Genomic DNA, 11,563 nt, shown 5'->3' on the forward strand with positions numbered 1-11,563 from the left:
CCAGCTCAAGCCCTTTCTGTGCTGTGTGGCCTGGGGTGACTCACTTAGACTCTCTGATCCTAAGGGTCTTTTTACCCTCACCTGTGGACTCCGCCCCTCCTTGAAGCAGAAGAGTCCCGCCCCCATATTACTGGCCCCGCCCACCAGGGCGCCCAGGTCGTGGTGAGCGGAGCTCGGGTAGACACGCCCAAGCCCCGCCCCCAGCCGCCCTGCCCTCCTCGGGCTCCCGGAGCCGCTGAGATTCATCATCCCACTGTGTACGGTCGCACGTCCTTCTGGGACTTGTAGTTTCCGTACACCGGCGCTGCGGGCCCGAGTCACTGTGCAGGCGCAGCGCGGCACCTTCTGGGAGTTGTAGTTCTTGACGGACCCGAGCGAGCCGCAACTCTCCCAGTGCGCACGCGCAGTCCGGGCCGGCCTAGCGCTTGGGCTAGTTTGTGGTGGCTGATACCTTGACCTGTGTGGCCCGCACTTCCGCGCCACCGCCGGACGAGGGGTCACCGGGGCTCCGCGTGGGCCGGATAGGCCAGAGACCGTGGAGAAACTGACCCAAACCCGCCAGGCTCGGCGGGAGCCGCCCAAGGCCTTCAGAGATGGTCCTGGAGGCGCGGGCGCCGCGGTGCGCATGCGCGATTGTGTGTACGCTTGTCTCCTGTGTGTGTGTGCTTGTCTCCTGTGTGTGTGTGACGGTATGATCCCGACTCCAGCGGCGTGTTCCTGTGCGTGTGAGTCCTGCCCTGCGTGCCACTCCAGAACTTTGTGCCGGTGCGGGCGTATAGCTATGTGTGTCACTGTGCGTGTAGGCCCGCTTGTCCCATCTGTGCATGAGACTTCATGTGAGTCCGTCCCCAAGTGTCACCACATGTTTGCACGTGCCTGACCCTAGCGGCCTGTGCCTGTGAATTTGAGCATTTGGGGACCTCTGCCTATCTGTGACTTTGGGCATGTGTGGAACTTGTTCTCCTAGGTGGGTGTGAGGTGTATAATTCCACACCCCTGGCTGTGCAACTGCGTAGGGTGGCTGGGTGGGTGTGCCTGCCAGCATGGAGCTGGATGGTCAGGGTGTGCCTGAGTGGAGGGCTGTGCACAGGATATTGATGAGAGACACTGCGAGGGTGGGGGTGCTGCGTGTGTGTGTGTGTGTGTGTGTGTGTCTGCGCGTGGGGGAGACCCTGCAAACCTGCGGCTCTGGATATGTGCGGAGCTCTGCCCACCGCATGACTCTGTGTGACTAGGGGTGCCACTGTGGGTGGTGACCCAGGCCAGGCCTGCCCGTTGAGCAGGGCGGCATGTGTGACTTCGTTGTGTGTGTACCCATGTGTGCATGGGCAGGCGTGACCGCAGACGCGCTTAGAGTTGAGTGGGTGTGCGAGACTGCCTGCCTCCTTGTGTATGGGAAGGACTGTGCCACAGCATATGGGTGACTGTGTAAGGGCATCTGAGGGCCAAGGCAGGGGGTGGTATAACAGCCCCCCCCCCCGTGTGGGTGCATGCAACTCCATGTGTGTGTCTGTGTGTGATGTGACATGTGTCTGCCTCTGAGCATGTCTCTGTCTCCCTTTTGGTTGCTTGCTTGTGCACCTGACTGACTGGCCCAGGTGTACCCCACCCTGAATCCACTTACCTTCCCCACGTGCACATAGAGGAAACACCCTGCGTTCTTGCTTTACCCACCCACGTGTGCCTGCCCCAGCATCTTCCTTCAGGGGTCCCTGTTTCTTTTCCTCACAGATGCTGACTGGACCCACTGAGGCATGTGTGGCCACGGCAGGAGCCACAGCCTGAGTGACATGGACAGGACCCGATGCTCCCAAACCCACGAGGTGGGTACCACTGCCTGCTCTGGGGACCCAGTCAGGCCCCACTCAAGCCTGAGGGCTGCCTGTGGGAGTGGCACCAGAACTGGGACTGGCCCCATTTGGGTCCCACCAGCAAAGTTCTCACCTCTGCACAAAGACCCTGCATGGTCTGGCCCTCACCCTGCCATATCTAATCTCCCCTGTTCTCCGCCTAGGTCACTCTTCTCCAGCGCCCCCCAACCCTGCCCAGCCCCTTAACTGTTCCTCCATCACCTCCATCATGGTCCTGCCTTAGGACCTTTGCACTTGCTGGGCTCACGGCCCAGAATCCTTGCTCCATAACTTCCTCCAAGTCTTGGCTCACTGAGCCCTGCACTGGGGGACAAGCATTCCAGGTAGGTGGAACGGCCAGTGCAAAGGCCCTGTGGCAGGAGTATGCCTGGAGTGTTTGTGGAACAGGGAGGAGGCCTCTGGCTGGAGCAGGGTAAGCCCAGAGCAGGTGAGGGTGTTGTAGAGGCTGAGGTCAGGGAGATGCTGTGCAGGCCATGGAGAGGAGTGTGGCATTTATGGAGCCAGTAGTGATTTTTTAAAAAGTATTTATTTATGTGGCTGCTCAGGGTCTTAGTTGCGACGTGCGGGATCTTTAGTTGCGGCACGTGGGATCTTAGTTCCCCAACCAGGGATCGAATCCGGGCCCCCTGCATTGGGATCTTGGTATCTTAACCACTGGACCACCAGGGAAGTCCTGCCATTAGTGATTTTAATTGGGAGAGAGAGGAAGAGGAAAAGCTCTGGAGCTGGGCAGCCCAGGTATGGGTCCTGGTATTGCCACTTCTGGGAGCCTCACTGAGGAATAAAAGAGCTTAAAGGGTGATGGGCACATAGGTCTGTGTTCAACAGGTGCTGGTTATTTTGGCCACTATAATAATACACCCGAGTTGGCTTCAGAGTGGCCGGGACCAGTGCCTCTTAGATGTTCCTGTGCCCACAAACCACCCGGGGCTCTTATCAGAAGGCAGATTCCAAGTTACCAGGCCTGGGGAGAGGCCTGAGCTCTGCGCTTGTCCCGGGCAATGCTGATGCTGCTGGGCCTTGGGCTAGGGCGGAGCAGTGTTGATTTCAGAGTGGAAATCAGGATCTCTGTGTTGACGGCTGTCGTGCTCTGTGTGCTAGTTAAGATGAAATGTCTCCTCCTGGTCTGGACATGTGGCCCACCCACCCGTGAAAACTTTCACTGGCTTCCTGTACCTGCTGTGCGTGTACACCTTCCTGTACACCTGCTCGTCGCCACCTGTAGCTCGTCTTTGCTGGGGTTGGGGTGGGGAGCACCAGGGGGATGAGGGGAGCTCAGAGCCTTCTGAGGGAGGCTCAGGCTCAGCCTGTGAGTGTGACTTTACACACAGCAGGGAGCAAGCTGGAAGCTGGTTGCGGCTGGGGGGAGACGGACACAGGGCCTCTGGACCCACGGGAGCAGGGTCTTTCAGGGAGGGGTGTGCTGCTGGTGATACCAGGAGAAACTCATCACCCCTAGGATGGCCCCCACTTGGCCCACCCACCCCAGGGGGCTGAACCCAAAGCAGGTCACTGACTGCTCTCCACACGTGCACATAGTCACAGGCACCAGGGATTAGGACTTCAGTACATCTTTTGCATGGACGCAATTGAACCCATAACAGCAGGGTTTAGAAACAGTTTTGGTTGTCACACCTGGGGGCATCCAGTGAGTAGAGGTCAGGGACGCTGCTCAACATACTACAAGGCACAGGATGGTCCCGCAACAAAGCATGATGTGACCCACACTGTCAGTAGACAGACCTTGCACTGATCTTTTTCCAGCCCGGGACAGGTGACAAACCTGTTTGGTTTTTTGTTGTCATTCTTTTTTTCTTTCTTTCCTTCTTTCCTCCTCTTCCTTCCCTCCCTTCCCTCCCTCCCTCTCTTTCTTTCTCATCCAGTAATGAAGATGTGAAATCGAGGCAGCAGCTCACAAAGCCGGGATGGAAGGACTCTTGACGGTTGCCGTCCAGCAAGACTCTGAGTTGGAAGAAACCCTGAAACACGAAGGTCATTTCAGGGATGGCCAGGAGAACCAGGAGGTCCACGAGGAAGACCCCACGGAGGACTGCATCCCAGAGCATGATGAATGCACCAGAACCACCAGGACCAGATCGAGCCCCACAGCTACCCAGGCTGACTGCAGGCCCCAGAGGCACGGTGCACCAAGAAAGAACCCAAACCAGAAGAACACAGACGCCAGCGCAGAGGAGGAGGAGGAACGAGGTGGTGGCACCAGAAAGCCGTGGAAGTGTCAGGACTGTGGAAAGGCCTTCAGCTACTGCTCGGCCTTCACCCTGCACCAAAGAACCCACACAGGGGAGAAGCCGTTCTCCTGCCCCGACTGCAGCAAGGCCTTTAGCCAGAGCGTGCACCTGATGCTGCACCGGCAGACACACACGGGTGAGCGGCCCTACACATGCGGTGAGTGCGGCAAGGCCTTTAGCCAGGGCTCCTACCTGGCAGCGCACCGGCGCACACACACGGGCCAGCGGCCACACAGCTGTGCAGACTGTGGTAAGGCTTTCATGCGCCCCACGCACCTGGCGCAGCACCGGCGTGTGCACACAGGCGAGCGGCCCTTCGTGTGTGGCCAGTGTGCCAAGACCTTTCGCAACCGCTCCTCCCTGCTGGAGCACCAGCGCATCCACACGGGCGAGAAGCCATTCGTGTGTGCACAGTGCGACAAGGCCTTCCGCTTCTCCTCGGCGCTCATCCGCCACCAGCGCACGCACACTGCCGAGCGGCCCTACGCCTGTAGCCAGTGTGCCAAGGCCTTCACGCAGATCACGCACCTGGCGCAGCACCGTCGCGTGCACACAGGCGAGAAGCCCTACACGTGCCCCGAGTGCGGTGCGCCCTTCAGCCAGAGCGCCTCGCTGGCCGAGCACCGGCGCATCCACACGGGCGAGAAGCCGTACACGTGCGCGCAGTGCGGCAAGGCCTTCACGCAGGTGTCGCACCTGAGCCAGCACCGGCGCATGCACACTGGAGAGCGGCCCTACGCCTGCCGGGACTGCGGCCGCGCCTTCAGCAACCGCTCGCACCTGGTGCAGCACCACCTCGTGCACACGGGGGTGCAGCCCTACAAGTGCCTGGAGTGCGGCACCACCTTCAGCCACGTGTCCTCCCTAATTGAGCACCAGAAGGTCCACACCGGAGAGAAGCCCTACCGGTGCAGGGACTGCGGCCATGCCTTCAGCCAGGGCTCATCGCTGACGCTGCACCGGCGCACACACACCGGTGAGCGGCCCTACGCGTGCCCTGAGTGCGGCAAGGCCTTCAGCAACCGCTCCTACCTGATCCAGCACCACATCGTGCACACCGGGGAGAAGCCGTACGAGTGCAGTGGCTGCGGCAAGGCCTTCGGCTTCTCCTCCGCCCTAATTCGACACCAGAGGACACACGCTGACGAGAAGGTGGGGGACACCTTTGCCCAGTTGCCACACCTGACTCAACACCTGAGCTCTGACCAGGAGGAGGAGCCTGTTGACGGGGGTGGTCCTGCAGAAACCGTGGTGGACCAGCCCAAGAATGAGGGCTGAGGGCTGCCAGGGCCTCCTATAGGCAGGCACCCTGCTGAGCCTTTTATACCTTGTGCTCGGGCTCTCAGCACTAGCGGGTAGATACCCTACCATCCCCATGTTGCCGATGAGGAAACCAAGGCTCTGGGAGGCTCCGTGGGGTGCCCGAGATCACACAGGAAGGATGTCACAGGGTCAGGACTGGACCTCGCATCTACCAGACTCACCTCCACCACCTCCCTGGTTCAAAATTCTAATTGTGACCCATGAAAGTAGACCCGAAGATATATCTGTGGGTCTCTGGTCGGCCTTTTGATCATTTTATGACTGAGTAGACATTTGGTCCACACATTTAAATAAAAGGTTCAGTTCCTTTGGTGCAGTTGGCATGGTAACAGGGAGCAGGGTCTTAAGAATAAATGTGGGGACTTCCTGGTGGTGCAGTGGTTAAGAATCTGCCTGCCAATGTAGGGGACGTGGGTTCGAGCCCTGGTCCAGGAAGACCCCACATGCCGCAGAGCAACTAAGCCCATGCACCACAGCTACTGAGCCTGCGCTCTAGAGCCCGTGAGCCACAACTACTGAAGCCTGTGCACCTAGAGCCCGTGCTCTGCAACAAGAGAAGCCACCCCAATGAGAATCCCACGCACCACAACGAAGAGTAGCCCCTGCTCGCCGCAAGTAGAGAAAGCCCGCACGCAGCAATGAAGACCCCATGCAGCCATAAGTAAATAAATAAATAAATTTATAAAAAAATAAATGTGGATCCCTAGGACTGAAACAGTGCTTCCAAAATTAGAGAAAAATGAGCAGAGAACTCCAGGGCAGGGAAAGTTGTTTTAGAAGGAAGCACCTCTCCCCTGACAGACCTGTGGAGGGTGATTTTTAGAGTGGACCCCAGTCTTTTTTTCAGTATGAGGAAACACCTCCCCTTTCCAGATGTTTTCCCCCAACTCAAAGTCCTGACTTTCATGGTTGTCTCTGTTAGCTCTTGCCAAGTAACAAGTCGCCCAGAATGTCCATTTAGTGTTTCCCATGCAGGGTGGTGCTGGAGGTCTGGACCAGTTTCATTCGATGTTGGGAAGGGGAGGGCCCACCATACCAGCCTCTTTCTCGGACCTCTGGGAGTGTGGGAACGTGTAAGCACCAGCGATTGGCCACAGAGTGGAGGTGGGACTGAAATCAGAGCTGATCCTCAGCGGCTGTCCACACCTTGGATTTACATTACTGCCACCACCTTTGTAAACTCAGTGCCTGCAGGACAGCCAAGTGGACTGCAGGTGTTCCCACAGTTGGGATAGTCTGGCATTAGCAGCTGTGTGGCTGGCCTGGAGTCTGGGCTGCTTCCGCTGCAGTCCCAATACCTGACTTCAGTGGATCAGTGTCTACAAATCTGTGCTTGTAGTTTTGTGAACACAGCACCTGAGGGACATCTGGGCTGATTTCTTGCCTTCCCGCAGTGGAGGCAGGGCCGAGGGCAGTGCCAACAACAGTGTACTTTGTGAGCCCACACGACAGGTGACAAGTGACACCACAGCGTGCTGCCTGATGGGCAGCTCCAACTGAGGAATACTCACTGACTCCTCTCCCATCCCACCCCCGTCACACCACAGCTTAGTAATGGGTCTGGGGGCCTCTACTCCAACAACTAGGGAGCATGCCCTTACCCCAACAGGGCAGTGAAAACCACAGATCAAAGAGGAGGCCCCACTCACCATCCAGGGCAGGCTCTGGTCACCGCAACACCAGTCACACCCCCTGTCAAGCAGATAATGGCCAGCACACACGGAGGAAAGACGCAGCAGGCATCCATATAAAAGCAGCCCTCGCACCAAAAGTACTAAAACCACGCAGGCTACACAAGGACATTCCATATAAAAATAGCCCTTGGGAGTTCCCTGGTGGTCTAGTGGTTAGGATTTGGTGTTTTCATTGCCATGGCCCACGTTCAGTCCCTGGTCAGAGAACTGAGATCCCGCAAGACATGCAGCATGTTTAGCCAACATAAAAACAAACAAACAAAAAAGCCCTCTAAGACCACAGTAGATAACTGTTCCTCCTAAACCCATAGGGTAAGAGAAATATAAGTAAAATGAAGAAGCAGAGGCATCACTCCAGATTAAAAGATCAAGAGAATTCCCCTGAAAGAACAAACAATGAAACAGACCGCCTCAGTCTAGTAGACACTGAATTTAAAAAAGGAGATAATGAAAATACTGAAGGAATTAAGAAGAGATATTGATAGAAATGCAGATTACTGTAAAAAGAAACTAGAAGCTATAAAAGGAACCAAGAAAAATTTAAAAATTCATTTGGTGAGATGAAAGATGAGCTACAGACAATAAATAGCAGATTGAATATGGAAAAGAATGAATAAGTGATCTGGAAGATAGAATAATGGAAATCTCCCAATCAGAGCAGCAGACAGAAAGCCAAATGAAGAAAAAAAAAGAAGAAAGCAATATAAGAGACCTATGGGATAATATAAAGCATGCCAATATATGCAAAATAGGGATACCAGAAGGAGAAGAAAGAGAAAAGGGGATTGAAAATGTATTTGAAGAAATTATGGCTGAAAATTTCCCAAACCTAAAGAAGGAAACAGATATCCAGGTACAGGAAGCACAGAGGGTCCCAAACAAGATGAACCCAAACAGACCTACACCAAAACATATCATAATTAAAATGGCAAAAGTTAAAGAGGGGATTCTAAAGGCAGCAAAAGAAATACAAAGTTAATTACAAGGGAACCCCCATAAGGCTATCAGGTAATTTCTCTACAGAAACATTGCAGGTTAGAAGGGAGTGGCAAGATACATTCAAAGTCCTGAAAGGGAAAAACCTGCAACCTAGGATACTCTACCCAGCAAGATTATTTAGAAGAAGAATAGAATAGAAGAAGAGATAAAGAAATTCTCAGATAAGCAAAAAGTGAAAGAATACAGCAATAGTAAAACCTAGCCCAAAGGAAATATTGAAAGGCCTTCTCTAAATAGAAAAGCAGCAAGACTCTATAGGAAAGAGAAAATCACAACTGGAAAGTAAATCACTTAAATAAGCCAGTGCACAGATTTTTTAAAAATCAAAAAAAATTTCTGCAAAATTTTCTGTGAAAGTGCTGATAACCACAATGAATGGCAGAAGGATAAACATGCAGATGTAAAAGAGGACATCAAAATCATACAATGTGGGGGAGGAGAGTAAGAAAATGTAGTGGGTTTATTTTTTTTCAGAAGGTGTTTCAGCTTATATGACTACCAGTCCAAGCAAGTAGATATAGGAAGATGTTAACATACTTGAAAAACAGGGTAACCACAAATCAAAAAACATACAATAGATTCACGAAAACCAAAAAGAAGAGAACACAAGCATAATACAAAAGAAAATCATCAAACCACAAAAGGAAAAACAAAAAGAAAGGAACAAAAAGAAATACAAAATCAATGGGAAAACAAGGTTTAAAATGGCAATAAGTACATATCTATCAACAATTACCTTAAATGACAATGGACTAAATGCTCCAATAAAAAGACATAGAGTGGCAGGTTGGATTAAAAAAAAACAAAAAAGCCTACAATATACTGCCTACAAGAGACCCACTTTGGGGCAAAGGACACACATAGATTGAAAGTGAGCGGATGGAAAAGGATATTTCATGCAAATGGAAATGACAAGAAAGCAGGGGTCACAATACTCATATCAAACAAAACAGAGGCTATAAACAGGAAAGATAAAGAAGGACACTATATAACAATAAAAGAAGAGGATATTACACTTGTCAACATATATGCACCAATATAGGAGCACCCAAATGCATGAAATTAATACTAACAGACATAAAGGCAGAAATCAATGGGACTACAACACCCCACTCACATCAATGGACAGATCTTCCAGACAGAAAATCAATAAGGCAACAGAGATCCTAAATGATACAATAGAATAGTTAGACTTAATTGATATTTTCAGGACATTACATCCAAAAGAACCCAGAATACACATTCTTTTCAAGTGCACATGGAAAATTCTCTAAGATTGATTACATACTAGGGCATAAAACAAGCCTCAACAAATTTAAAAGAGTATAGAAATTATTTCAAGCATCTTTTCTGACCACAAGAGCATGAAACTAGAAATCAACCACAGGAAAAAAAAATGAGAAAAACAACAATTACATGGAGAATAAACAACATGCTACTAAAAAACCAATGGGTCAAGGAGGAAATCAAAGAGGAAATTAAAAAATACCTTGAGACAAATGACAATGAAAACAATCATACAAAATCTATGGGAAGCAGCAAAAGCAGTTCTTAGAGGGAAGTTCATAGTGATACAGGCCTTCTTCAAGAAATAGGAAAAATCTCAAATAAACTAACCTACCACCTAAAAGAATTAGAAAAAGAAGAATAAACAAAATCTAAAGTCAGCAGAAGGAATGAAATAATAAAGATCAGAGAGGAAATAAAATAGAGATTTTTAAAAGCAATAGAAAAAAATCAATAAGACAAAGAGCTGGTTCTTTGAAAGGGTAAAAAAAATTGACAAACCTTTGGCCAGGCTCACCAAGAAGAAAAGAGAGAGGACCCAAATAAACAAAATAAGAAATGAAAGAGGAGAAATAGCAACTGATACCACAGAAATGCAATAAAAAAAGAGAATACTATGAACAATTATATGCCAACAAATTGGACAACCTAGAAGAAATGGACAAGTTTTTAGAAACATACAGTGCACCAAAACTGAATCAAAAAGAAATAGATAATTTGAACAGAGCAATCACTAGAAATAAAATAGAATCTGTAATTTAAAAAAAAAAAAAGACTTCCTACAAACAAAAGTTCAGGACCAGATGGCTTCACAGGTGAATTCTACCAAACATACAAAGAAGAACTTATATACTAATCCTTTTAAAACTCTTCCAAAAGATTGAAGAGGAGGGAACACTCCCAAAGACATTCTATGAATCCAGCATCACCCGGATACCAAAACCAGACAAAGACACCACCAAAAAAAGAAAATTACAGTCCAATATCTTTGATGAATGTAGATGGGAAAATTCTCAACAAAATATTAGCAAACTGAATCCAACAACACATAAAAACGTTTGTACACCACAACCAAGTTGGATTCATCCCAGGGTCACAAGGATGGTTCAACATACACAAATCAATCAATGTGATATACCACATCAACAAAAGAAAAGAAAAAAACCACATGATCATCTCAATAGATGCAGAAAAGGTATTTTATAAAATTCAACATCCAGTCATGATAAAAAGTTATGAAAGTGGGTATAGAGGGAACATATCTCAACATAATAAAAGCTGTTTATGACAAACCCACAGGCAAGATAATACTCAATGATGAAAAGCTGAAAGCCTTCCTACTAAAATCTGGAATCTAACACAACATTGTAAATCAAGTATTTACAAGTATACTTCAATAAAACAAATAAATAAAATTTATTTTATTAAAATAAATAAATAAATCAATAATAAATCAATAAAATAAATTTAAAAGCACTGAACGACTCTGATAAGACCAGCCCTAAACATGTAAATGAATAAAAGCATCAGCTAACTCAGATAATGATGAACGTTATGAAGGGGATTTTAAAAGGTATGGGGAAGTCATTCTGCATTTTACATGAGTTAATTTGAATTTAATGCTAACTAAAATAGCCTGTTTGTGGCCTGTCAAACATGCATTGTACATCTGCTTTAATTATTGAAGAAAAGGGCACACTGACCAGAAGTAAAGAATGTGTTAAAAAGAAAGGTTAAATGCCTCCCTTCCTGGGATGCCAATGCTGGTCCTCCCTCAATAAGACTCCCTTCCCAGGTGCCAAGGCCATACTGACTCTCTGTATACTCGCTGTATACGCGCTGGTCTGTTTTTGTTTAGTTTGGTTTTGGTTTTGAAACCTTGAAGAAATGTACCTCTGACTTATCTAATGTTCTTTGCTCTGACAGTATAGAACACTGTGCTGAAAACCATGCTTCTCCCGAGAAATTTCTCAGAATAATCTGGGAGGCTGTCTTCTGGGCTATAGTCCTCAGTTTGGCGCAAATAAAACTCTTTTCTATTTTTATTATATATTTATTGATTATTTTCATTGACAAGGCGTTGGTGGCATTTGCGGGGCTGCGCAGCTCTCTCCCAGGAGATGAGAGGCTAATGACAAAA

General features: G+C 49.2%; 1 long non-coding RNA gene across 1 annotated transcript; it reads left to right on the forward strand.

Annotated features, from left to right (window-relative positions):
• The first annotated feature begins 423 nt into the window (after positions 1-423).
• On the forward strand, positions 424-4,242 carry LOC309836562. The gene is made up of 3 exons (XR_014298170.1): positions 424-619; positions 1,732-1,823; positions 3,755-4,242. It is a non-coding gene; the product is annotated as an uncharacterized lncRNA (long non-coding RNA).
• Positions 4,243-11,563: the final 7,321 nt, after the last annotated feature.

This window comes from Grampus griseus (genome assembly GCF_964374135.1).
Source record: "Grampus griseus genome assembly, chromosome: 19".
NCBI lineage: Eukaryota > Metazoa > Chordata > Mammalia > Artiodactyla > Delphinidae > Grampus > Grampus griseus.